The 26,847-nt window shown below is 36.5% G+C and overlaps 2 protein-coding genes across 13 annotated transcripts in view; one reads left to right on the top strand and one right to left on the bottom strand.

Annotated features, from left to right (window-relative positions):
- IMMP2L (inner mitochondrial membrane peptidase subunit 2) overlaps window positions 1-26,847 on the top strand; it is a 507,930-nt gene that overhangs the window by 76,678 nt on the left and 404,405 nt on the right. The gene's annotated exons all lie outside the window — the stretch shown is intronic.
- LRRN3 (leucine rich repeat neuronal 3) overlaps window positions 7,352-26,847 on the bottom strand; it is a 168,935-nt gene continuing 149,439 nt past the window's right edge. For 5 of the 8 annotated variants that reach the window (XR_012764738.1, XR_012764745.1, XR_012764747.1 and 2 more), the window contains one exon: window positions 12,101-15,851. The gene's annotated coding sequence lies outside the window, so the exon portion shown is untranslated. Of the gene's footprint in view, window positions 7,403-12,100; window positions 15,855-26,847 lie in introns of those variants that run through there. The other 3 variants (XR_012764741.1, XR_012764742.1, XR_012764739.1) reach the window with 2 other exon arrangements.

Here is a 26,847-nt window from a genome sequence, read left to right as displayed (position 1 = left end):
AGGATTGCTGAAAATTAGAAGCATAGAAATGTAGATCAAGAAGGACCAGTGTGGGAGAGACTAGTTCTGGGGCATATGCAGTCTGCTGTCTGAAAGTTTGTATGAACTGCACACTTTAGAATATCCAATTTTTTTCCTTATTTATTAGTTCAATAGTTTGGCTGTTGGCTTGTCTGTATAAGAATGTTATGAATATCACGTATTGACATTTACATTAATGTTGACCAGATCTGTCAGCTGCTTAAACTTTTTTCTGTCTTCTGTTAACGTTAAGACAGAAACTTCTTATAGCCTACCTGGAGCTGACCCAGCACTTTGGATATTGTCAACGTTATATGTTCATATTTTTGCAAGAAAGATTATTGAGTGAAAAAACCTAAAAATAATTAACACTGTTTCCTTGGGCTGAAAGTAAGACAGAGCTCCTAGGTAGAAAACTAGTTTGCTTATTTTCTTGTAAGAAGTGGTAGCATGTATTAATAGAGCAAGATATCTTGAAAATATTTTTAGAACATAAATTCTTCATGAGAAAGCAAGCATGGCCTTTAGAGAAGTGATGCATGAGCTTTCTGAGCTGGGTACATGGCAAAGATACTGCGAGATACATTACAGTGGTTTTATACTTTCATTGGCAACGTCCTTTAAAGTAACACAAATTAAAGGTGATAATTGAATTAAGGAAGAATAGGATGCAGGAATATAGGGGAGAAATACACGTCTTTTTCGGAAGCCTAATTGTAAGTCAGTTTAGACAAAGTAGAGTACAAAAATAGGTAGAAGTGGCCTACCTTCATACAAAGTCTTTAAAGTTTTTAACACAATCACCTGTGTCACTGAGACAAATGTCAGCTTCTATAATTGCATGGGGTTTTTTGTTGTATACTGGTTGCTTGTTCTTGCAATATTGTTAATTGTATCTGCTGCTAAAATGAAATTGTTATGCATGTTGCTTCAGGAACTGGTCTCTAGGCCTTTCTAATTTCCATGCAATGTTCATTTAGTCTTTCAGATGAACTCACTGAAGTGACTATCGTACTGTAACAGCAACGATGAGTCAAGAGAACTAATAAATATGGTTAGACAAATCAGACTTTTCTGGTGGTAGTCCATTTCGTACAGCTTAAGAAACTCCTAGGGTAACTTCAAAGAAATCCTCAAGTATCTTCCTTTTAAGGATTCTGGAGCAGCAGACGTTTAGCTCAGTCACTACTGGTGCCAGAATACAGTAGAAAATATGGCTGCAAATGTTTGTTATTGCATATTTTTCACCTTTTAAAAAGAAGTCTATTCTCTGCTGGCAATCATTTATAGCTTAAGGAAAACTTAGTTTTGCTCAGTAGTGAAAGATTTGAATTCTGTTGGGAGATTGATGCTTGAATGTAAGTACTTACTTGCAGGTATCTAGGAAGTTAGGTGTTTAAAGTCCTGTGAAGTACAGTGGAGAACTTGTCAAGACCATCAGTACAGCCAAGAAAGCAACAGATGCTTACATGTAGACACCTGAATTCTGATTTCTGAACTCAGAACTGAAGTGTCTTTTTCTCTCAGAAAAGGCCTGTGCCAAACATAATTATTATTTTGTTGAAAAGTCATGTAGGTGTGTAATTGAATTTGTGTTTGAGAGGGGAATCTGAACCTTCTACTTTTAAAACACCCCAATAAGAGTATCTAACTTAAAAAAATGTGTTTTGACAGCTTTGTTTCAAGAGGGGTTGTTTGGGTTTTCTATAACACTTTCTGTTTACGTAGTTGTAATCCAAAATAACCAAGTTGAAGAGAGAACATCTGTGGTTACTTAGTCGAACAGTTTTCATTTATATCCATTGAGCTCAACATCAATGAAAGAAATATTGCTTCAGAACGTGACGTGCACAACAATGGGAATTATATCAAATATAAGGACTGTTGAATGGTGGTTGAATTATGTGGTTCTCTGGGACGTGCTTCTGAAAGTTGGTAGTCTGACAGAATCCGTGTGTTCAAAACAGTGCTCTAGGATTGCCCAGCATTTTAATTTGAGTGGGATAAAGCATCACTATTTTTTCTTGTTTTGGTAAGTTGAGAGTGCAGAAAACTTCTACATAGCTTTCAGTTTTCTCCTTTTTTGTGCAAGGGATCCATACCATTTTTGAAAGTCATGTATTTACAATATAATTAAAACCAGCTTCCTTAATTTGCATTATTGCTAGTGTTTTCTTGTATAAAAATGGATGTAATGTTTTTTTCAAAACTAAAATTTTTTTTCAGTTAAAATCTATTAAAAATTCATGCACTTACCTTCAAAGATTTTTATTCAGAATCAATTTTTCTTTCTGTTTTAGTCTGTTTAGACTTCTGTATATCTGGTTTTCACATGTACATCCACAACAGTTTGCAGAGTGGACTTTTAAGAACTTTCTGTATTTATGTAGAATGTGGTGAATGAATCAGGGCCTGGTAGCACGTGGTACACAGTCATGTCATACCTGTGCAGTAGATGGGACTTTCCAGAAGCAGCAGCTGTATTGCATGTGTGGGAGCTCTCTACGTACATATAACTCTGCAGTTTCCCAAACAGGCGACACTGCGGCTGCAAGAGGCTTCCTCCTTGGTTGGCTCATTGTATGTGTAACCGCCCTGTAAGTCATACTGATGAACTGGGCCACTGGCAGCCATTTGGAATGTTTTGTTTTCTTTGTTTTTTTTTGCTGGTTTTGTTTGTTTGTTTTCTCAGAACATTGTAAACCAGATCAATTCCATAATTCAGGTCTCTGAGGAGCTCTACAAATGCTCTGTCGCAGTTGGAATGGGGTGTTGAAGGAGGGAAAGGTGAAGGCAAGGAGCTGCAGGGTGAGGAGAATACTTTCTTTACTTGATGCAGTGTTTGGTGACGTTAGTATAGTCTGTCCTTGAAATCACAGTACATGTCTGCTGCACTTTGGATGGACTAGATGTTTGGCACTTGACTTACACATATGCGCATGCGTGTCTGTGTATGTGGGTAGTTTGGTACTTGCTGAGAATATGGTGTTTTTTGTGCATGTGCTACACAATGCAAGCACCTGTATTTCTGTATAGGCTTTTCCAACACGATGGGAAATAACTTTATTTTGTAGTGAAATCTTCAGCCTGATGTATGCTTTTAGGGTTGAATTTTAAGCCATAGCTCTGCTAGGCATTGGTTACACAGAATTCTACTGACAAAAGGTTTTGGTATAGTTGGTGCTGGATTTCTTGCTCAAGACTTGTTGATATTTGTTACAAGAAACGCAACAGATTTTCTTCCAGAAAATGTTGCTCATTCTTATTTCCTATCCAATTAACTTGGATTAGTATTTAATCTTTCTTCTAGAGAATACATTCTGCAGTTTAGACATGGTTCATGTGACTCAGTAGCTAAAAATATCCACCTTGATTTATGTTTCCAACAAAGTTTTCAAAAATATTTTTCCTTTAAAAACATCATAATATCGTATTTCTCAAATAGAAACCCTTTCCTCTGAATATCTATGATTTAGAGAATATTTAAAAATGAATGATATAATGAGCTGTAAAAATACTCATTTTTCCTCTATTATTGATATAAAATGAAGAGTCACCTAACAAAATTAATACAGAATCTTCAATGCTTTCTGTAAACTATTCATTTCAGGAAAATTGGAAACTGTTTCTGATGTTTTGAACTTTACTACCTTATGGATTTCTTCCAGCAGATTTATTGAACTTGCTCTTTTATTTTCAGTTTATAAGAACAATTTGATCCTTTGAAATGTATGTCTCCCACTGAAATGTGAAGGTTTCTGCTCTCAGTATAGTTTTTACTTTAGACTTACTGAATTTGATTTCCACTTTAGTATCGTGTTTCATTAAGTTTTTGAAGCTTCCGTTGTCAGAAAACCTGCTTTTACTTTTTTTTGCAATAATTTTTTTTGCCTTGTCATTTAATTTTTTTTTCAGTCTTTTGTGAAGATAAAGTTCTTTTTATTTACATTCATGAACTGAAGAGCCCATGCACTTAGCTTCTCTTTCTCTTGGATTGTGACTAATACCCCTGTCTCATGGCCGAGAAAAATCAGCATAAATTCATAGTTGCCATGATGTTTCCTTTGCAAAAAAGAAGACATTTTACGTGATTTTTACAATGTGCAGTGGATGCTACTCACTTTCATTAGGAACATTTCTGCTCTCTGTGTCAATGTAACAGGAAAGTAAATAGTAAAGTGACTATCTGGCTTTGAAATTTAAAGGCATCTGGAAAAATAAGAGTTGAAAAATAATGTTATCTGGTGAAAAAAAAAGACAGTAGATTATTTATATAATCTGGATATGCAAGAAGGGGTGAAGTGTCTCATGAACTTCATACCTCTCAAAAAATGTTTTATTAGAATACCTTGTATGAAACTGTTGATGACGGTAAGTATAATGATACTAACTTAAACTTTCATTCCTCTTATTACCAAAGGTAGGATAGACTACATATCTTTATCAGGATACATATATTTGGGAGCCATTAAAAAACATTAAAAACATTAGGACAAATAGTACTGAAATAAAACTAAGAATGTATTAAGATTCAGAACAGTACGAAGTTATGAAAAGTTCTACAGTTACAAGCAAGTAGAAGTCATCTGAGATTTCTCACACTTTTCTTTCTGAATGCCTGGTACTAATCAGTCTGAGAAAGCATTTGGGCTAGACATGGCACAACTGCTTAAGTGCTGCCTACAAGACACTCTTCACATAAAATGTACAAGTGTTTACACATTTAAGATACTCATTGACACTAAATCAATCCTAATAAAAGGGTTCCTATGCAGAAGTATGATGGCTTCATAAGTTGCATTTATGGTCATTCCTAATTCGATGGAATAGTGTAAGGTTCTCTGTCAGAACTCTAAATTTTATCTAGTGCTACTGCGTTTAGTTTATTCATCACAATATCTCAAGGGCAAACTAAAAGAAAAGACATAATTCATCTTGGTGGCAAACACTTGGTAGGACTTGATTATGCTAATTGATTTAAATTTCGTAGTGCAAGTTTACAAATGAGCCTCTGGTACTAAGCAGTTTAACTCACAGATAAAATGAAGTTGAAAAACATGTTTTGAGAAAATGGCTTAAACAGGCAAGCTGTTTTTTTCGTGTTCTGCAATCCAATCTGAATGCATTTTACTGTTGTAACGTTGCAATTAAACATGGTTAGAAGCTACATGAATTAGCAAATTTTTAATGGCATTTTTGGCCATCATAATTCGATATGGATGACTGAATTTCACTGTCAATTATGAATAGATAGTCCTGTATTGTTGGTTACTAGGAAATGATGCTTTGTGCTGTGTCACTTTTTGCTGGAATTGATGTAAGAATTCACTAAAGATTCCGTAAACCAATGTCAGAGCTTCTTCAAAGAAAGTGTCCCAGGTAGTCTCTGTGCAGGACAGAGTTAAAAAATATGTAGAACTTATTTATCAGTTTTTCCCAAATTTTAAACATTTTTAGTAATTTTCTGTGTTCCATCAAGGTAATATATGCTAAGCCTCAGAATTTAGTAATTTTCCAGTGTCTTTTCACATTATTTTAACAAATGCATTATATGCTATACTTGTTATTATTTTCCTTTTCTGTTATTTGCTAGGTGGACATCTTATGCTTTTTTAAGATGTTATTTTATCCCTTACTTTAATGCAGAACATTTAAAAATCGGTTTATTCGAGTGCATGTCATATTATCTTTAGGTTTTGTACCATAATTCAGTTAATTTAGCCCTGTTATTCAAAAAGCATCTCTTCACACTAGTGTGCTTAACCGTTCACATTAGCTGAGTTTGCAGTAGCAGTTCAAAAGTGAAGACTACTGAAAGCATTATGCTTCCAGTGCTCTCTCTTTTAAACTTGTCGCAGTTAAATTATAGAGAGGCATCAAAACTTAACAGAAGTACTATGTGAAGATGAAGCTTTCTTAAAGTAGCTAAGAAGAAAACTTTTTGTAATAGTCACAATTACCATCGTGAGAATTTTCTAGTAGGGTAAATCAAGGTGGATTTTCTGCTGGGGTTTTTTTGTTGTTGTTTTCGTGCTTCTCTTTTTCTTAATGCTGCTGAGTTATTAATTGTTTCTTTCTCAAAAAGCTCTATGGGGTATCTGCAAAATGAATCAATAGCAAATGCAAGGAGCTAGTAGGAGCCTTAGGTAAACCTGCAGAGGGCACAGACGCCGTATTATGTTCTACCTCAGGGTAGGCTTAGTAGGAGGCTCTGCCGAGATAATCAACTGCTGCAAATTTGGGAGATTAATTTATACAGATGACTGAGAGAGAGCCTCAGGAACTGAAGATTTATTAAGGGTATCTGAGATTCATTAGAATTAAGAGAAGTAGCTTTTCTTGAGAGAAGTGAAACGGGCTATGCTGACCTGAAAATGCAGAAACAAGAAATGTGTTTCATCAGTAGAACAGCTGACAGGTTGCCCAGAGAGGTTGTGCAGTCTCCATCCTTGGAAGTTCCCTGCTGGATAAAGCCCTGAACAACCTGACCTTTCTGGCTGAGCCTGCTTGCAGCAGAGACCTCCTGATGTCTCTTCCAACCAATATCATTCCACGATTCTAAAATACCTTGAGTTTTATGGCTTGGAAGACTATAAGAGGACAGTGCAAATATGAACGTGTATGAAACTGCTTTTAATGTAATATTTCTACCATAAGTTCTGTACCATGAAAATGTTTGTATACAGAGTTTAAACTCAAGTATACTTACTCCTGATGATTTTCTTACCATTTTTCTGTGAGAAATACCTACTGGGTTAATGTCCTGGATGAAGTACCAGATCAGGGCAAATGATTTTTAGTTACTAAGGCTAGGCAAGAGTAGGCTGCACTAGGCTAGGCTAAGGAAGCCAGAAACAAAGTGGGAAGTGACTCAGTCAAGAGAAAGGTAATTAACACTTGTTGAAAACCAATCAAACAAACAGAAAGCTTCAGAAGGAGTTGAACAGCAAATAAACCAACAATTTAACTGTAATTGTGCAGTTTTTTTTAATAATTAAAGGACAATCTCTATAAGAGATGTGCCCTTGGGAGGACAAAAAGGAGTAGTCTACCCAAACAGAAGCATAGTGTTTAATCCAAGAAATTTTCTACCTAACTGTTTTAGTAACACAAAAAATCCCTTTCTTCCAACCCAGAGAAGTCGGTTGTAATGTTGTGTACTGTTACAGTACTTGAAATTATTTTTACATTTTTTCTCTTCTGTGATTTTGTTTAAATTAATATCTTGAACTGTTAGCAGCCTTTTGAATACTTTAGAAAGTTTGGAACAAATCAGAAACTATGCTGGATTGGGGTTTCTCATCAGATGAAGGTTAAAGGTCCCATTCGATAAGACAGTTGCAGCAGATGGCTCTGGTTGGTCCAAAATCTCATGAAAGCCCTGAAGGGTTAGACAAAAGCAGTTCAGAAGCACAAATTTAACCATCAGCTTAAAGCAATAGTTTACCCTTAATCAGAAAAACAGTTAACAGCTTTTAATGTGTGTTCTGTACTCTGTAAGTTATCCGAAAATTCTTCGTGGCTCTAAAATACAGAAAGTGCAACCTTGAGAAGTGACAAAGAGTGTGGGTGGGTGAAATGGTCCTTATCTGATTTTCAGTTGCCTTCTTCCATGGAAATAGTTAAAACAATTTTGTCCTGAATACTTGCCAGAGAGCCAGGAGACAGCTTGGACAGAGAAAGACATCTACATTTGTAAGAGGAGTAACAAACAACAGGCACACAGCTCTCAGAACTGCCATTTCATCTAATTACTTTTACTAGTGTGTAAATGTCATAAATATTCTTTTGCTCTTTTACAGGACTAATCTATCATCAAATGCTCCATTTCAGGAGGCAGTAGATAGGCTACTGAACTGCATCAGGATATTACCTGAATCAGAAAATGCAGTAGAAACAAAGGAGTTTGTTATTATTAAAAAAAAAAAAAAAGTTTTCCCCATACAATTAACAGTACTCTGTGATGTTCTGCAGTGATTCTATTTGGCCACAGTCAATGCAGTCCCTTTCAGTGATCTGTACTGGATATTTCCTCTTGCTTTCACGTGTTCTAAAATTATAGTAATGAGTTCGGAACAATAAGGTTTGAAATCGGGTAGCAATGAATATTCATTTGGCAATTCACTAGAAGTATTTCTCAGCTAAAAGAAGCATCTTGTGTTCCTGCCTAGACACTGAATCTAATTGACTGCCATCTATAATGGCAAATCTTGAAGGCAAAAGGACTTTTTTCCCTATAGATGGTTATTAGGACTTTTCTGAATAGAATGAATATGTATATTCTTTCCCTATTAGGCGGGCCTTGATATGAGTTTTGAATTGTAGTTAAATAGAAACAAGTAGGCAAGAGTCCTCATTTTCAGTTTTAGTTCCCCACTGAAATCCTGCACTCTAGTTTACAACTTAATTATATCAATGCGATGATGTTGTTTCTTGAACTCCCATTGCAGGATATTTATGTTACACTAGTCCTCATTGATTAGGACATTGTGAAGTTCCTGAGTATTGTCTAGGTGAAGAAATGCTAAATAAGTTCAGATTTTAACAACAGATTTTTCTGACCTCAAATCCAGTCACAGCATCCTTGGAGATGTAAAATACAGAGCAATGATACTGGCACACAAATGACTGTAGCCAGCCTGCATGCTGCATTCACATTAATCACATTTGCAAAGGCTTGGATCCATGCAGAAAACTGAAATAGTGCTTTACAGATGTAGTAGTAGAGAGCATATGAAAGACATTTTTTGACGTGAAGGAAGGGAAGCTGTCATGTCAACTTTCATTTTATTGAAATGAAACTAGTGCTAATGTACCTGAACGTTATTTCACTGAGATGTGGTAGTCTAATCACATTCTGCTTTCTATTAATAAATCAAATGGGATGTACTGAGGAGCTGTGTAACAGCTTGCTCAAAAGGCATAAACCTGCAAAGTACGAAATGGTGTATAATGGATGTATGATACAGTTCTGACAAATATGAGGTAGAGTTGTCATTCCTCATTTGCTTAGAGTATATAGCAAAAAAAGTAATAAAATGTGAACAAATCAAAGATAGCGAAAATACTGTTGACATAATTATATATTAGACTTCAATATGCTTTCATTCTATATGTATAGAAATTTTAATATTTGAATTTCATAAACTCATTTAACAAATAAGGATTTATAGGTTCTGTAAATGACATTTTTATCTGGAAGCCCAAAGCTGAAAAAGTGGTTTTTTTATGATATTGGATGCTAGGTATGTTTTCTGGATCTGTGGTGCAGTCTGTATATGTATATTATTCTCCATCATACTTACCTGTTGGTTGCAGTCTTGAATAATATGAAATACTTCTTAAGCCATGTGTTTAGTGATGTGGCTTTGAAAAAATTTGTTTGTAAATCTTCAACAATAACATTAAACTCCTGCACTAATTCTAGTGTAGATAAACAAAAACTAAAACTGACATTCACACTATTGTGGAAAACCCGTAAAACTATCCAAATACAATTTTAAGATGCATGCAAAAACACACAAAAAATCACTTCTGGGTATATCCATGATTTTTCACACTGGAGTAAGCCTGAGGGACTGCTTGGGCAGGATGTCGAGGAAGGTCAGATTAAACTCTGCTGTGTCTTGCCAGTGGCTCAGGTGGGCTGTGAACATTACTCCAAGCTCAGAGACTCAATTATTTTCTTACAATACACAGTCTAACAGGACCCTATTCTCACTTATTCCTGCTGAAAAACTATTTTCTTATTCCTGATCCTCTTACCTATAGTAATTTTAACTTTGTGACCATGAAATGAATTTCTTGTATAACTTAAAATGCTTTTTTCTCTGAAGAAAATAACAATTTTAGAGTAGCCAACATTTTGTTTTTTTCTTTACACATAACCAGTGTTCTACAATGCATAATAGCGAAATACACTTACTGTGTAATACTTGCTTCTTAGTGTAGTTGTTGTCAATAGCAAACGTTAAATATAGGTAAAGATGCATGGATAATCATAGTCTTTTGCATTATTTTCTGTGTGTGTTAGCTCACACATTCTGTATTTTGCAATAGTAGTAGATTTGCTCATTAGAAACCAAAGTCCTGTAAATCCCAGGAGGCAAATCGAATGTTATCTGTAGCATAGGGTAGCATAAACATTCAAACATCACAGAATATGCTTCTGATACCCAGATATAAAATGATCCTGTATAGGCTGAAACGTGCTTCATTCTGGACTTGACTTTAAATGAAGTACAACTGAAATACTTTAATAGTTGATCTCATCAGTGGTTTCTTTATATTCCTGTATACACAAATTATTTGTTATGTTTACAATTACTGTCAGCTGGGCGAATGAGATGATCAAATCCTGAGTGATCCCTAATTTATGTATTTATTTTGATCACCTATTGAAAATATATCTGCTTCAGGTTTTATTTTCAGATGGAAACTGCTAATTTTCTGTCAAGTTAATGCTCAATAAAGCTGTTAATTCTGACAACTAAAATCCTTTCTCATAGCGTGAAAATTCCTATTGTGAATATACAAAAAACCCACCAGTAAATGGTTTTTCTTTTCCTTTGGCTGGTTGTTTGGCTTCAGACAGTGAAAGTATTCCGTCTGCTGAGATCGAAGGTGAAATCCGTATGACAAGACATCGATGTGATGGAACACCACACTTGGTTTCTGTTTTACAGATTGAATAGAGTTTTAGGAAAACAACACCTGGCTCCAAAATTCGTGGAGATAAAAATAGTTGGAGGCTGGGAGAATATGGCGTCAAGGGGGAGGGAAGTGTGATACAGGCTTTCCCTGTCTTAAACACTTTTGAAGGCAGCTCATTTTCTGACTGCTGTCAGATGAGATGCCAAGCTCGGTGAGATCTTTGATCAGGTTCAGTATGGCCGTTCTTATGTTTGAAAGTATTTAAAACAAAAATCGTCTAAAATGGTTGTTTGAAGAGTTGTACCTTCCTCATTTTGCTTAGTTGTAAAAAAAGTTTTATTTTCATCTGTGTATTTTAAACATGTGGGACAACCGATACACTGCAACAGTTATGTTCTAGATATGAAAATTTCTTATCTGATTTTGTGTTTAGGCAGTGTACCCTTGCATAGCATGTCTGTGGAACAGAGTTTCTGGTTTTGAGTTTTTTGGGTATTGAAAAATAAATCTGTGTTGTTGCTGCTGTTCGGTGTTTTGTTTCTTGTTTGCTGGAGTGTGACAAGACAAGGGGTTCAGTGGGGTGCCCTTGTTCTCATGGGCAATTTCTGTCAGAGGAAATGCAAATGAAAAGGGTCAGAAAATGGCTTGTGTTCACGTCCTGATTTGAAATGTAAATGTACTGCTGAAAGTCTACCACTGTCGTTCCTGGAGATGGGAATCAAATAGCTTTAGGAGGGGACAGCGAAACAGCACAAAGTATCTTTTGAGAGACTGATTTGTAAACTGGAAATGCTGTTCGAGAGTAACAGGCAAAGTGCAGTCTGTCTTCTCTAGAACTGTGTGGCATGGTAAGCCAGGAGAAGAGTGATATACAAAACTTGTAAAGGAGTGAAAAATTTAAGGTTAAATATCAGCTAGTATTTTAATCCTTTTTTCTTTGCTGTGTTAGAAAATACACAAGTGGTTTTTTTAAATCTGCAACCTGTTCTCTGTCATAGACGTTTGAAAGCTTTGATGTGTCCTGGAATGGAAACCTCTTGGAGGATGTGAAATGCAGCTGGATCTACTAAGAGTTCGTTTAGTGAACAGGGGTGTTACCACCTGGGAATTCAGGCTTTCTGCAAGGGATGGAGCAAAATGGCTCCCACGGAAAGACTGAACGGATTGGGGCCATGAATTGCTTTGGAACTGTAACAACTGCCAGCTCAGAAGCGAACCCCAGGACTGACTGGGCACAGTGTTGCTTTCCCTTCTTCCACCCACATCTCTGCCAAGTTGCAGACTCCAATTTTAAATGAATTATAATAACTGGTATCTCTTGCTGTAAGCATACCTTAACATTATAGGTTTAAAAATTAATAAGACAATTGGCCAGAGATATGCTAGTAGGTATTTAAAAAGTAGTTTTTATTAGTATAATGCAGTAACATAGATGGAGTTCACGACTTAGAAATTCAACCAGGACGCTTTGTTTAAAGTTAAATGATTTATATGCAGTCTGGACACTAGCATAGGGTATCTGTATACCTCTCTGAAAGGAGTATACACGACATGCTGTTTTAAAAGGTCAGATATAGACAAGAAGAAAATAAAGGTTAATATCATAGATGTGGATTCATGAGCCATCAGTCACTCTGCTAGAAGTGAAAAACTATTTTAAGCTATAAATATTCTTTGATTTTTCTTTGATGCTTTTCAGTTTAGTTTTGGTACACCTATACTGTAGTCATATTTATACTAACACTGAACATAACTACAGAGTTCTCATCATGCTTGCTGCTGCTTCTTAGGTTGGTGACCATTTGGGATTTGCCTTTTGTATTCTTTAGGAGCTGACAGTGATTGTGATCTTTTCTCTCCATCCTATCCCACTTGTATGAGTCCTTAGGATGTACTCACTATCTCTTGTCTCCTTACCTGGGTGAGTCCAACACTGTTCTTTACCTTCTGCCATCATCTCTTAATGGTTTGAATCTGTAGAACTTTGGTTTAAGCTGCAGTAGACCGTACCTTGCTTTAGCGTGTTCTTTGTTTATCTAATTGGTATGTGCTATGAAGTTGTGTGTGGAGGGCCTTTAAGGCCTATTAATGTAATTTTCACCAATACATGCATTCATATAGGCCTTCTTTTGTCATTCCTTTCTGTTATTTCCTTCCACTCCCCTGCATTCACATTGATTCTCCATTCATATGAGTATTAACATTTCTAATACAAATCTTTGTGGCTGTATGTTTCTCTTATTGTGTGCTTACTTTTACTTTTTTTATACCTCTGTACTTGTAAAACAACCAGGGTACTAAAACTTAGAGAATGCTGTTGCAGCTAGCGGTAAATGTCTCAGCTGTTAATGTAAATGTCTCAGCTGTTAATATAAGTGAAACGCTGCCATACTGGGTCAATCAATGTGATATTTTATCTAAGGCTTAGATTTTGGTTCATCGGCATCTGTAAAATGAATGGAATAATGAGGAACAAAAGATAACAGAAAAATATTCCTCCATCCCCCCCAAAAGGTGTGTAATAGAATGGCACATCAATTTAAGAATGTTACTAAAACTGTCCTATCTTTTAATTGTAATGAACTTCTTTTAAATCCATTGTATGACTTTGGGTCTACATTGGGGTTAAAAGATACACTGAATCTCTGACTTTTTTTTTTTCTTTTTTTTTTTTTCCCTGCTTGTGGCAATGTACAGAACTAGTCCTCCAAGATCTAAGACTGTTGAAAAGACAAAATTAGTTTGGTTGTTAATGGCCCCAGGAGGCAGCAGGTACATCTAGGGATTCCTGAAGCATGGATAAATCTCAAAACCATCTCCCTCTCTCTTGGTGGGCATTGAGTGGGACATCGCAGGAATAGCTGTGCTTTGAAGCGTTGTTTCATGGTCATCTTATGCAGCTGGCTGTGTTGCCTGCGTACAGAAACAACAGGCTAGGACAGAAGGCGAGGCAGCAGTTCTGTACCTGAAAGTACGGTCCTTGGTTTTTCTGTCTGAGCACTCTAACTCAGGCACATGCTTAATCTGTGCAGAACTTTTTTAGTCTGATAGATATTATGGATGTGGAAGGCACGGGGATGCCTTTGCAGTTACATTTTTATCTTTCAGACAAAACTAAACTGTTTTCAAGGCAGAACAGCAATGGCTACTTTTTTTTTTTTAAGAAGTGAATCAGTCTGTGCTTTGTTATAAAAGATACAATAAACTATTAATTGTGGAAAGTATGAAACTTCTGTGCTTCAGTGTATCTGTTTTAATATTAACTGTATCACATATGTCTCTCTGTGTTTCTTAATTCTAACTAGAGACAAGAATTTGAAAAAAATTACATTTGTGTTTTCAGCTAGATTGAACACACTGCCTGATGAAATGTCTGTACGAAAAAGTGGAGGCTTCTGTGACTTGGCTACAGCAGGGGGATGACCTTTCCCCCACCTTTCCAATCCACTAGTTGCATTGTGTTCACAAAGAGCAACTTTTTTGTTTTGTGTTTCAAATCTCAGTTTGTAGTTTGGCTGCTAATCTGCAGTTGCCCAATATCGGGTCTTGGATTCTGTTTGCCAGGCTACCTGTAAGCACTTAACACGCTGTAAGCTGATCGCCTTGAAGATAGTTGCACAGGTGCGGAGGATATAAGCAATTTTATCGTTATTGAACTGGGGCAAAGTAGGATTGTTCAAAGATACAGGAAACTCTTGAATTTGTGATTCTGGGTGAAGGAATTTTTGAATTTGAGGACTAATTACTGCATGAACTGTTACCACTTGACTTCAAAGAATCCCCAAAAAAAGAAGTTAGTTACGCAATGTCATCCCAGTACACTACATAAATTAGATGCAGTGATAGAACCTCCGTATCAGTTCTTTGAAGCAGGAATGTTGTTTTCTTTGGTATGTGAGCCATGTGTAGCGCATAAGTAGCATTGCCCAGTCTGCAATAAGAAGTAGCAGGCAATACTGTGAATATATATAGCACATGGTATTTCAGTTTTCAAGAAAGAAGCATTTTTATATTTATGACAGATTAGTAAGATTATCTGTTCTCTTATAATCTTCATTGCCTGCTAAGAAGGGATACGGATGGCAAATCTTCCTAGCCCTAGCTATCTGGCAAGATTTTACTTGACCAGTCCCACAAGATGTCTTTCAGCTTGGAAACTGCATGATACCTTATATTAACTTCACAAATTTATACCGTAGTGTTTTTATAATTCAGTGCTAATCCAACTCAAAAATGCACTGTCAGATTTTAGCAAATATTGACATGATTAATGTACAGTGGTTGCATACATTTCTTGCAATTGAAATTTTTGATAAAAATAATGCTAAATAACTTTGGGAATTACTTTAGAATAATAACAAATGTTATTGATGCATTATAAATCAATGGAATTAGTTGTCTAATTGCATCATTGTCCTTTCAGTATGCTTGGTTTTGGGAAAATAGCAGCATTTCTATAATATATTTTGCATAAATTATCAGTCTGCCTTTTCAGATTTAATCCAATCAAGTTTCAGAATTTCATGGATTTAAATTTATGCCTCTATACGTGAACAGTAAGCACACAAATGAAAGAGTAATTATTTGAGGTTTAATAATATGCTGATACATGATGCCTTCATTCTGTTAAAAAATAAAGTAGAATACGTGGCCTTTTGCACTGGTGTTCTATTGAAGAGATAACAGACAAATTCAAGAAAGGGTTTGGTGGCCAAAAATCCTGAAGCAGGATTAAGCACTAAATTCAGGAAATCCATGTGCAATGATTTAGGTGCTTAAGAAGTTAAGGGCTAAACATATTTAACAATCAGGGCTTTACACATAATATATAATATCAGAGATGTCTAGTAATGCCATAATTCTTCACTTGCAGTGTGCTTGTCTTCCATCTGATGGTATTTAGGATTCAAAAAGCATGCATCTTTGTTCTGAAGTGCAGTGAAAAATTGTTGTTGGCTTGAGAACTTAAGCAGAGATAGTCTTTTGTATAGTAGCTTGGAAGTTGATGATCTGCAGAGTTTGGGGGTCATAGGCACTCCTCAGCTTGAGGATGTTAAAGGCAACATCCTAGGAATATTTTTTTCAGAAATTGTCCATGTAACTTTATTTGAGACCATAGCCAAGAACAGGAGGATACTTCTCACTCTGATTTACTTCGTGGGTAGAGCTTCCGTACCCTGCTGGAAAAAGGAAGAGCTTAATTCTAATCATTGGTCACTTACCTACGTTTTTATTCCCCAGACAGATGACTTTTTTTCACAGTTAAATATTTTATGTGTTTCTTGTAATACCTAGAAGAATGTCTTATTAGAACTCCAAATCTGATTCTTTTCTGAACAACTGTTACTAGCATTGGGTGTTATTTGGAATGAATTACATCTGGAAGTGGTTAAGTAATGAAATTCCCCAAATAAACAATCTCAAGATAAAGTAAACTATAAATATGGCTACTTACATGCTTCTGGATTTAGGTCTTATAATCAGTTGGTTCACAATTAAGGATATGCATCAGTGAAGACAAGCACATAATGAAGATAAAGAATGGCTGGGAAGGCTTCATGATCTTAATATGAAAGAATTAATTTAATTAACTCAAATATCGGAAGCTCTGGCAGTTATAAAAAGGCTTGGAAATATAAACAGACTTCTGTATACTGATGGTCTGAAGAGGCCTGCAATTCTGTATGACATACTACAGATGCTCTCAGATTTTGTACAGAAGATTTGAATATAAAATTCAGTAGACCAACTGCCATCAATCAAATATATTAATGCATATTTGAGGAAAATCTGTTTCTTTGAACTTCCAGCTACAAGGAGGCTTTGGAAAGAACGGTCACCCCCTCAGTGGAATTGCATTCATAATTTGTAGCACAATATGTCTAGAGAGACCGTGAGAGAACATAAAATTAGGGGTTACTGAAACAGTGAGGTGTGCCTCACCAAGTCCAAAGGACTCCATTTATGTTAAGCTGTATACACTTGTGGGGCACAACAGACACTAATTCTTTTTGTATGAGAGATGGGAGGAGAAAAAAGCCAAGAAACTAGGGACAGAGGGGGCTGTGGAAGCTATGGTGCCTGACACGATATCTGGAGAAAGGATCTGGAATGAAATTGAAGCAGGAATTTCTCACTGGGTGGTGGAGGAAGCAGGAAGTAACATAAGGTGATATGAGGTGATGGGATGGTATGAGGTGATCTGACCTAACAAGCTTATGCTGGTTTGTAAACTACTGTTTTAAATTACTTTGAAAAATTTGCTGTTTTGAAGATCCCTTAGCTTCCTAGGCATGCTGTTTCAAATCGTACTTATCATAACAAATTTAAATGTTTTTTTCTCAGTTTCTTGGCTTAATGTCCACTAGTGCCATTTAAGCCCATTGATTTTTAGCCCAGCCACAATGAAAATGAAGAACTGTTTATTACCCTCCTCCTTACCATACCTTTGTGTTTATTTGAGGACTTAAAGACTTTAAGTCTTTACGTCAGTCATCTTGTTATATTAAACAAACTCAAATAATTCCATGTTTTTCCTGTAGATCGTATTTATAGACCTCTGATTGCTCTTACTGCTCTTCTCCAGACTTCTGAATTCTCTGCAGTTTGTCCAAATTTTTCTGGAATTGTAGCGTTGAAAATAGGACACAATATTTCACCTAAAAACCTACTAGTACTGAAAACAGTGGAAAAATTGCTCCATCCATTTTGGAATCATAGAATGATTTGGATTGGAAAGAACCTTAAAGATCATCTGGTTCTAGCCCTTCTGCCATGGGCCAGGACACCTTCCGCTAGATCAGGTTGCTCAAAGCCTCATCCAACCTGGCCTTGAACAGATTATATGTAGTCTGAAGGGAATGTCCATTGCTATTGGTAAGACAAATAATTGATAGTCATACCCAAGTTTACTAATGATAGGAATAATTTTTGCTAATAATATACTGTTTTCTTAAATTTAAACAAGGATTGCACCTTCGTCCTGACAAGCATGACACAATGTCTAATGAATATGTTATAATGTGGTACATTCTGGAGAGTTTTCTTCATTTCCTTTCTTTGATTATTGCTGTTTTCGTTGACATTTCACACAGTTTACCTTTTTATTTGTGATGTCTGTTAACTCTGTGAGCAACTAGATCCCAGGATCTTATTGTTCTTGCCCAATATGTTCTGAAATATCCCTGCTAAGGGATCAAACATATTTCTTTTAAAAACAACATGTCAGCGCTGACTCATTTTCAGTTTGTGAAACTCTGCCTCAAATACATTGTTTTTCCTGTTGTAGGGAGGAATAGTATCTCTACTAAAATGGAAGGCGTCAGTTCTAGTCTCTGATGGTAGGCACCCACTCCTTTGTAAATGAGAATTTATACTTTAACATTGTACAATACCATACTGAAGAAGACTGTAGTTATCAAAGATCTTGGAAGTGTGGTCTGAAAGAAACAAAGACATAAAAACACTTCTGACAATATAAATTGTGTGTTTCCAGGCATTATTGGAGCACAATATAAATTGTTCTGTGTTATCTTACTGAGCGTTTCAGAACAAGTTTTGCCAGTGGCAATCAGTATTCAAATAAAATTTTTTCTTAGCTGATGTATTGGAGGTAATGCCATTGAGATCATTAAAGATGGGATCCATCTGAAGTAGCTCTAGATGTCTAGAAGTAGTCATCTGGGCTCCTGTAATACTCAACAGAAAGGAAATACCACCTTCAGGGGTTAATTCATCACCCTGCAAGATTGCTAAGGAAAGCCACATGAATCATTTTGAAGGTATTTCTCTTTTTCTTCGCTGACTGAAGAGGCAATATAGATCTCAAGCATAAACCATGTGTCAATTCTGTTGCTTAAGGTCAGTTGACGTAAAGCCCTGTGTGGTTTTGAACTCATTGTTTACAAAACATAGAATCATAGAATCATAGAAAGTTTTGGGTTGGAAGGGACCCCTAGAGGTCATCTAGTCCAACCCCCCCGCAGCGAGCAGGGACACCACTAACTAGATCAGGTTGCTCAGAGCCCTGTCCAACCTGATCTTGAATATTTCCAGGGATGGGGCCTCCACTACCTCTCTGGGCAACCCGTTCCAGTGTTTCACAACCCTCATTGTAAAGAATTTCTTCCTTATATCCAGCCTAAACCTACCCTGTTTTAGCTTAAAACCATTACCCCTCGTCCTGTCACTGCTGTCTCTACTAAAAAGATTGTCCCCATCTTTCCTATAGGCTCCCTTTAAGTACTGCAAGGCTGCAGTCAGGTCTCCCCGCAGCCTTCTCTTCTCCAGGCTGAACAAGCCCAACTCTCTCAGCCTGTCCTCGTAGGAGAGGTGCTCCAGCCCTCAGATCATTTTTGTAGCCCTCCTTTGGACCCGCTCCAACAGTTCCATGTCCTTCTTGTGCTGAGGGCTCCAGAGCTGAACGCAGTACTCCAGGTGAGGTCTCACTAGAGCAGAGTAGAGGTACAGAATCACCTCTCTCGACCTGCTGGCCACGCTTCTCCTGATGCAGCCCAGGACACGGTTGGCCCTCTGGGCTGCCAGCGCACATTGCCGGCTCATGTCCAGCCTTTCATCTATCAGTACCCCCAAGTCCCTCTCAGCAGAGCTGCTCTCGATCCTTTCATCCCCCAGCCTGTATTGATAGCGGGGATTACCCCGACCCAGGTGTAGGACCTTGCACTTGGCTGTGTTGAACCTCATGAGGTTCACACAGGCCCACCTCTCCAGCTTGTCCAGGTCCCTCTGGATGGCATCCCGTCCTTCTGGTGTCTCACCCATACCACTCAGCTTGGTGTCCTCTGCAAACTTGCTGAGGGTACACTCGATGACGCTGTCCATGTTATTGAATATATTGAACAGCACCGGTCTCAGTACGGACCCCTGAGGGACTCCACTCGTCACTGGTCTCCATCTGGACATTGAGCCGTTGACCACTACCCTTTGGCTGCGACCATCCAACCAATTCCTTATCCACCGAACGGTCCACCCATCAAATCCATGGGTCTCCAATTTAGAGAGAAGGATGTTGTGGGGGACCATGTAAAAGGCTTTACAAAAATCCAGATAGATGACATCCATAGCTTTTCCCTTGTCCACCCTTGTTGTTACACCATCATAGAAAGCCACTGGGTTGGTGAGGCAGGACTTGCCCTTGGTGAAGCCATGCTGGCTGTCTCGAATCACCTCCCCGGCCTCCATGTGCCTTAGCATATCTTCTAGGAGGATCTGTTCCATGATCTTCCGAGGCACAGAGGTGAGGCTGACAGGTCGGTAGTTGCCAGGGTCTTCCTTTCTACCGTTTTTGAAAAGGGGCACAATGTTTCCCTTTTTCCAGTCACTGGGAACTTCCCCTGACTGCCATGACTTTTCAAATATCATGGAGAGTGGCTTGGCAACTACATCAGCCAGTTCCCTCAGGACTCTGGGATGCATCTCATTAAGCCAGAGTAGCTATAGTATAAACATCTCTATCCTGCTGAAGCTTACATTAATTTACTTTTTTTAAAGAGGGATTATGGATTTGTATGTATGTAGTAGTGTCGCATGAAAACAGATTCTCTAAATATTTCTGTTTACTGTTAACATTAAAACGTAAACTGCTAAAGAATATGCCATGTTGTGTGTGCCAGTTTAAGGACATTTGCAGTATCTTCTCTGTATATTTGGGGATTATTCTGATTGTGAGAGCTTTGAGTATTTGTTCAGGAAGTTCACACAATTAAAGAATATTATTGTCTACAGTTCTTAATTCACGTTAGCTGGTATTATTTTTCACAAATATGTTGTGGTGAACGAGAAATGATGGATCCTAAATAAACTGTTCTTCAACTATGCTTGTACAAAAGAGCAAGTAGGTTCATAAAAGAAAATTTCAGATATTCTGTCAGGCTAATTTTGCAGTCAATGCTTGCTCATTACTGAGAACTTCTTACGCATAATGAAGAAGGAAAGAAATAAGAACTTGGACTCAAGAGAACATCTGAGGAGGTGATACCTGTTTACTATTGCTCCTGGCATGATGATATCTTTTATCTTCTGCTGCTGCTTTGCTTGCCAGTAAGGGAGTGATAATGAAGGCTGATTTTTTTTTTTTTTTTTTTAAAGGCTTACTCCATTCCCTGAAAGGTGTGAGGATAAAAGATTTCACGTAGAACCAGTGCATTAGTCCTATTATAAATGGACTGTCGTCGTTATCTTATGTGTATAATGAAATGAAAGTCACAGAAAATGAAATAAGTCATAGATAAATGTTTACTAGAACCTGGATATGAATCAGTATGGTTTGGAGTTGTATTTCTGATCAGTATACCGAATCCTTCCTGTGATTCTATTTAAAGTGATACCTGGGTTAAAGTTTTGACTGGATTTGTGCTGCCTCTTAAGCAGGACATAAACCAAATTGTGCACATAAAATTATTAGAAAAAATTTAGAGTTCTGCTGATTAAAACAGGCATTAAAAATGTAATATGCCTTATTGCCACAGGAAATTAAGGTAATTTTAAACTGCTAGCTCCTTTTGGTAATTATCTCTGATTTATATCTGTTTGTAAAACATATCAATCTGGGTAATTTCTAAACTTCATTCTAGCCTCTAGTTGAGGTATAGCATACACTACCGCTTGGAACACTCCTGAGTCTGTCATGCAGAATCAGTGGTTGTGTTTTTGAACACTATTTTTTTTTCCTTGTGGAGAGTTCATCTTGGGTAAACATATACATAAAGCAAGTTGAAGTGCAGGTTAAAGTTGCGTATGAAACACTTGTGTGGGAATTTGTTGCAGTAATTTCTGCTCTGTTTAATGATAAAGTTACACACATCACTTCCAAGCTGGAAGTGCTCTTGTTCTGACCTTTCAGTATTAGGTAGAACCCACCCACAGACACACACATGAATTCTGTCCAAAATCCAACTGTTATCTAATCCAAGAATCAATATACTCCTAGTTTGTCTCTACCAATTCAAGACACAGTTTGTAGATACATGCAATGCCGCTCATAGTTCTTTTGGGGTTTTTGTTTGCTTAGGTTTTCGGGGATGGGCTGGGGAGTTGGGAAGGCTTTGCCTTGTCCTTGAGTTTTGAATTACTTTTGAGACAAGTAAATGCTTCAGCAATTTTTCAATTCCTGCTTGAGATAGGAGGCTCAATCTGGGACTCTGACATGTCAGAAGAACTATGAGGTATTACTTTCTGATTAATATTTTAGGTTAATAATCTGGTCATCAGTGTAAGGCATATAAATGTGCATTGTGATTAAATTCCATTTCAACAGAAAATTTCAGATACAGTTTTCTAAAAAGGCCAGGGGAGCATGTCAATGAAAAAAAAAAATATATTCCAGAATGTTCAAGTCTATATTCAGATCTCTGTAAGACTTAACTTAGATTCAGACAAAGACTGAAGCATTATAATGTGCATTTAAATTATGATCTTTAGATACCCTTTGCCAAGTGAAATTAAATATCCAGCTTTTATATACAGTGTAGATGAAGAAGGGCCAGGACTGAGATACAAAATCCTGGCACAGTAGGTAGGTAAGGATTTAAATTGGTTAGTAATGGCATAAGCCTTTAACTCCTGGGAATTTGAGCATCTGGTCTAAACAGCAAAGTAGCATCTGTGTCTTCTCAAGATGCTAAAATTTGGCCTTAAGCTTTTCATTTTTTTTAAAGAGAAGTCCACCTTTCAAAAATGGAAGAAGGATGGGTGAAGAGGGAGTTGCAGTAGTACTGCTTTCCTCTTTCGCTGATGGCCCCCTGCCTTGGGGGGGGCTGTGGCTTGCACTTTCTCTGACAGCGGGGATTTGACACCCAGGAGTATGCAGTGACTGTGGTGCCGTAGGGTGTTCTGGCATAAAGGTTCTTTTCTTTTGCAAGCTTGAGCAACATAATCTTGGGCACTGAGTGAGCTGAGGTGCCTGCAGGGCTTTGTGAACCTTAGAAATGTTTAAATTTTGGACTTAAAATCAGTGAGGTGCCTTGTCTCCCCTGTTCTTACCTTAAATTTCTCCTCCTGTGAGTATACAAGAAATATGAAGTTACGCATGTACAGATTGCTGTTAGTTTAAAAAAAATGCAAAGTTTTTTACACTGTACCATTTTGGTGGTTTTGTATTTTATAAGTAGTTATTGTATTATCTTTAAACTGTAGATTTTAGAACCCTAGCAGTTGAACTAATTTTTCAGATCTGTATACTTTAATGGACTTCTACCATTATAAATGCTATGTTTGAGTTAACTCACATGTCATCTCCTCTGAGAGCTAGTTATGTCAAAAACTAAAGCTTGAAAAACTCTTAGCAGATTTGTGCCAGATTCTCGGGTCATGCAAATTGGCCTGTTATCACTGAAATTAATAGAGCTGTACTGATTCATATAAGCTGTAGAATTGGTTTCTTCCTTCCAGGTATATTGAGGATGATGTTAACTGTGTCCAAAAATGCTCACTTTCTCTTGTCCACATTGCTGATGCAGTCAGTAGTGCTCTTTGAACTATATCCCTGAATATGAATTTCCTTTTTAATTTGCTGAATGTACTCTTTAAATTACATTTAAAGTCAGAAAGTCACAGATAAAATATCTTAAGTTATACACACTGTTCAGATCCCCATTATCTAGAAAGGGTTGGTGCTTTTTAAGCAAAGAGATAGTTTTGTTCTCTTGAGAAAACGAAGCTCTGTCTGAAAAACCTTTCAAATAATAGTTCCTTCATTTTCTTTCTCTTGCTTTAACTGGGAGTTACCCGGAAGAGGTGATTGTATTAAATATTATGCAAATAAAAAATCTGAATATTCCTAATCTTTAATGTTTCCTTTAAACTTTTTTTACTTTATCTTTCTTTATTAGAAATATTTTCATAATGAATGTAACACAGTGGGGAAAAAAATAGTTATCTAATATTTTAAATATAAACATAGTATTTTAAAATAATATGAGGGATTTTAGATACATTTGTGTTAAAGTAGCTAAAGGAACTCGTCAAAAACTGAGAAATTCCAACAGTTTTTATCTTTGGGGTATTGATCAGTACTTGAAAATGTCTACTCCATTCAGTTGGTATATTTTCAGATGATGGAGAAAATATGCTTAAGAATGTTATCTTCTATTCCTGTAGAAAAATGCATTAACTTTTGTGTTTAAATATTGTATTTACTGAGAAAAATTTCTTTTTTACCCACACACTTAGAAAAGCATTGTAGACCTTTGTTTGAAAATGCATAATATCATATAATACAGTAATGCCATACATAACTAATAAAATTCATTGAAAATGTTCTTTAATTTGTGGGTCACCTAAAAAAAAAAAAAAGCCACATCAGAATTGTATGGTCCTTGATAGAAGTTTGTTTTCAATATGTAATCTAACTAAACTGTGTATGGTTACATGGGGTTAAATACTCTTAAAGAGCGTATAAAATATGGTTAGAAATACCTAGAGAAATAAGTTTTTTTCATGGCAATTTTACAGTAATGGTACTGGAGGAGTATTTGTCTTGGAAGAGCAAATTGTTTTTTTACTTGGTAAATGTGAGTAAAAAATAAATGTTGCTGGATTTAATTATTCAGCATACATCTAGTGGAAAAAAGCTGAGTTTCAGATAAACATTTTTATATCCTGTAGAATAATTTGGAATTTCAGGATCCTTGTTACCACAGCCTTGGATAGATCCTGATATTGTAATCTCTGACAAGAAACTATTTTGACATATACAAAGCATCTGCTACTTATTTAGAGAGAAGACAAGGGCCGTGCAAAGGCTGTGTGAGGTATGATGCTGGATAGACAGCATGTGTAATTTGAAGAGAGCAAGTAGAGAATTGTTGGACAATGATGGAGCCTTAACTACCCTCTGCAGCTGTGAATCTCTGTTGCAGTACAGGATGTTGTGAGGCTTCCAGAGCTACAATTTATAATATATACCTCTGCTGGGACAGCTTTGATGAGGTTAGGTCCAGTATTTATCCAACTGTTATCCTTAGAAATTACCTTGCTTCTATTTTATATATTCTATAGTTTTTCCAAGTATTTTAACAAATGAATGTGTTTATTTTTGCTTTGGAAAGGCTCATTTAATAGAGTAGCTCCATTTCTAGATAATATCATCGTACCTTTCCTTTGAAAATTTGTGTATCAACATTATTTTTAGGGCAACTGTATTTCTCCCTGTGTGTGGATTTTCCCCTTGTTGAATTTAACAGATCGTAATGAGTTGTATTCTATTGAATCAGTGTGTCTCATTTCATGGATTATTATTGAAGTTCTGGAGTGTGATGGCTGTCTCTGGGCTGTTGGGTTTGTCAGGATAATCTAGCTACTTAAGAAATATTAAAATGACACACCAAAATCTTGTGAAATCTTCATTGAAGAAAATTAGTGTGGGTTGTAACTTGGTAAATAAAATAGCATTTTTTAGTAGTTTGTTTTTAGTACCCAAAGGCAATAATCCACATTATGGACTTAATGGCCTCTGAAGAACTCTGGAAGGCGTACAAGGACTTTGAAAACAGTAACTTCAAAATTTTTTTGGTTTTAAATTAGCTTAAAAATCATCTGATTCCTCCCCTTCAAACTTTAATTTGCTATAGCTCTCTAAGATTAAGATTTTAAACAATATGCCAAACATCAGCCTGAAGATAATTGTTATGTCCGAAACATGGAAAGCAAAATGGAAAATGATACTGACTAGTAACTGATGACTAAGCTATCTAAAATAATGTCTCAATTTCGCCACTTAATTTTTATTTTTAGTATTTTGTGGATAAACCTACATTTTTTAACTTTGTGTACATTTTGTGTATTTGAATTAAATCTTTGCAGCACTTCATAGTGCTATGTTTTGTGTGTAGTGCACAAACACTTCATACAGATAGAGTTGTCATGTGACTGAATTAATGTTGCTTGTTTTATTTTGGGGGACAGAAAAGCATTATTTCAAAGGATGTGATGTGTGTGTAGGCCAGATGTCTCGTAGTATTGAACTCAACTGGTATTACCTGTATACTTTGGAATTTCTCATGTGGTTGATATCTTTTACAGGAAAATTGGACAGTTTAGTAAGCTTGTTTTTTAATTGGCTCTGTCCTTGTAAACAATCAAATGAAAATTACTGGAGTATAAGAATCGTTGTTTGCTTGCATAGTAAAATAAATGCAATGTGAGTTTAATAGTCTTATGCAAAACTACAAACATTATTAGCAAGCTAATCTCAATAGTTTTTTACCGTACTTGCAGTATCTTTGGCTTAATGAAAGCAAGTATAGAAACCAGCAACAGCTCACATTTCAACAATGCAGTTCTTCCTCTAAATGAATCACTATATAGATTGCTTTTATACCTCTATGCTGTGTAATTTACATGCATATGTAAATTATGCCTAATAATTGCATAGATGGTAATATAACTCCTAGTATACTTACTGTACCTGTTAAATGCTGGTTAATATCATTCCTATACTGCGGCACCTGTGAAGTTTTAGCACGTTAAAAATTAATTTTGCAGATACATAAAAGCACGCTGCTTGAATTTTTTATAGCGTAAACTGCTGCTAAAACATTATTATGCTTAGCTTGAAAACATTCCAAATCTAATATTTAACTTACCACAAAAGTAATTGCTCCTGCTACTGCAGTGAGGCCTGTATGCTCCTCCTTAAATTAAACTACTAGATAATTATCTTAATTTCATGTGCAGTGTAGAAATACTCTTTCCGCTGTAGACAAAAGAACATTGTAATCAGGCTTCTTGAAGCCCTGTGTGGTTTTGTTTTATTTATCTCTCTAGACATTAGCACTTATAAGTCTTTATGCTAACAACAAATACTTTAATGCACTCATAGCATTGTAACTATGATTTCCTAAGAATAAAATCTTTACAGGTTTTGTAAGGGGGTGGTAATGTCCTAGACTAATTGCAATAACTGGAAAATAGACCTCCTTTTGGGCGCGTGAACCTCTTTCAGTCTGGAATAGCAGGAGAGGTCTTGAGGTGTGACTGTAAGTTGTTACAAGTTTAACCTGTTTACTGAGCTGCATGATCTGAAAGAAAAAATAGTGGTGTCTCTGGAGCAGGGGTGGAGTGGGGAGAAAGGGTGTTATCCAGAGAAGAGACAGTAGAGCCATGAAGCCCTTTCAGGTAGGGAGACAGAGAAGAATGTGAAGCATTGTGTTAGGG

Source organism: Opisthocomus hoazin, chromosome 8 (assembly GCF_030867145.1).
Source record: "Opisthocomus hoazin isolate bOpiHoa1 chromosome 8, bOpiHoa1.hap1, whole genome shotgun sequence".
Lineage (NCBI taxonomy): Eukaryota > Metazoa > Chordata > Aves > Opisthocomiformes > Opisthocomidae > Opisthocomus > Opisthocomus hoazin.
Note: the sequence above shows the minus strand (reverse complement) of the source record. Positions and strands in the feature narration are given on the sequence as shown.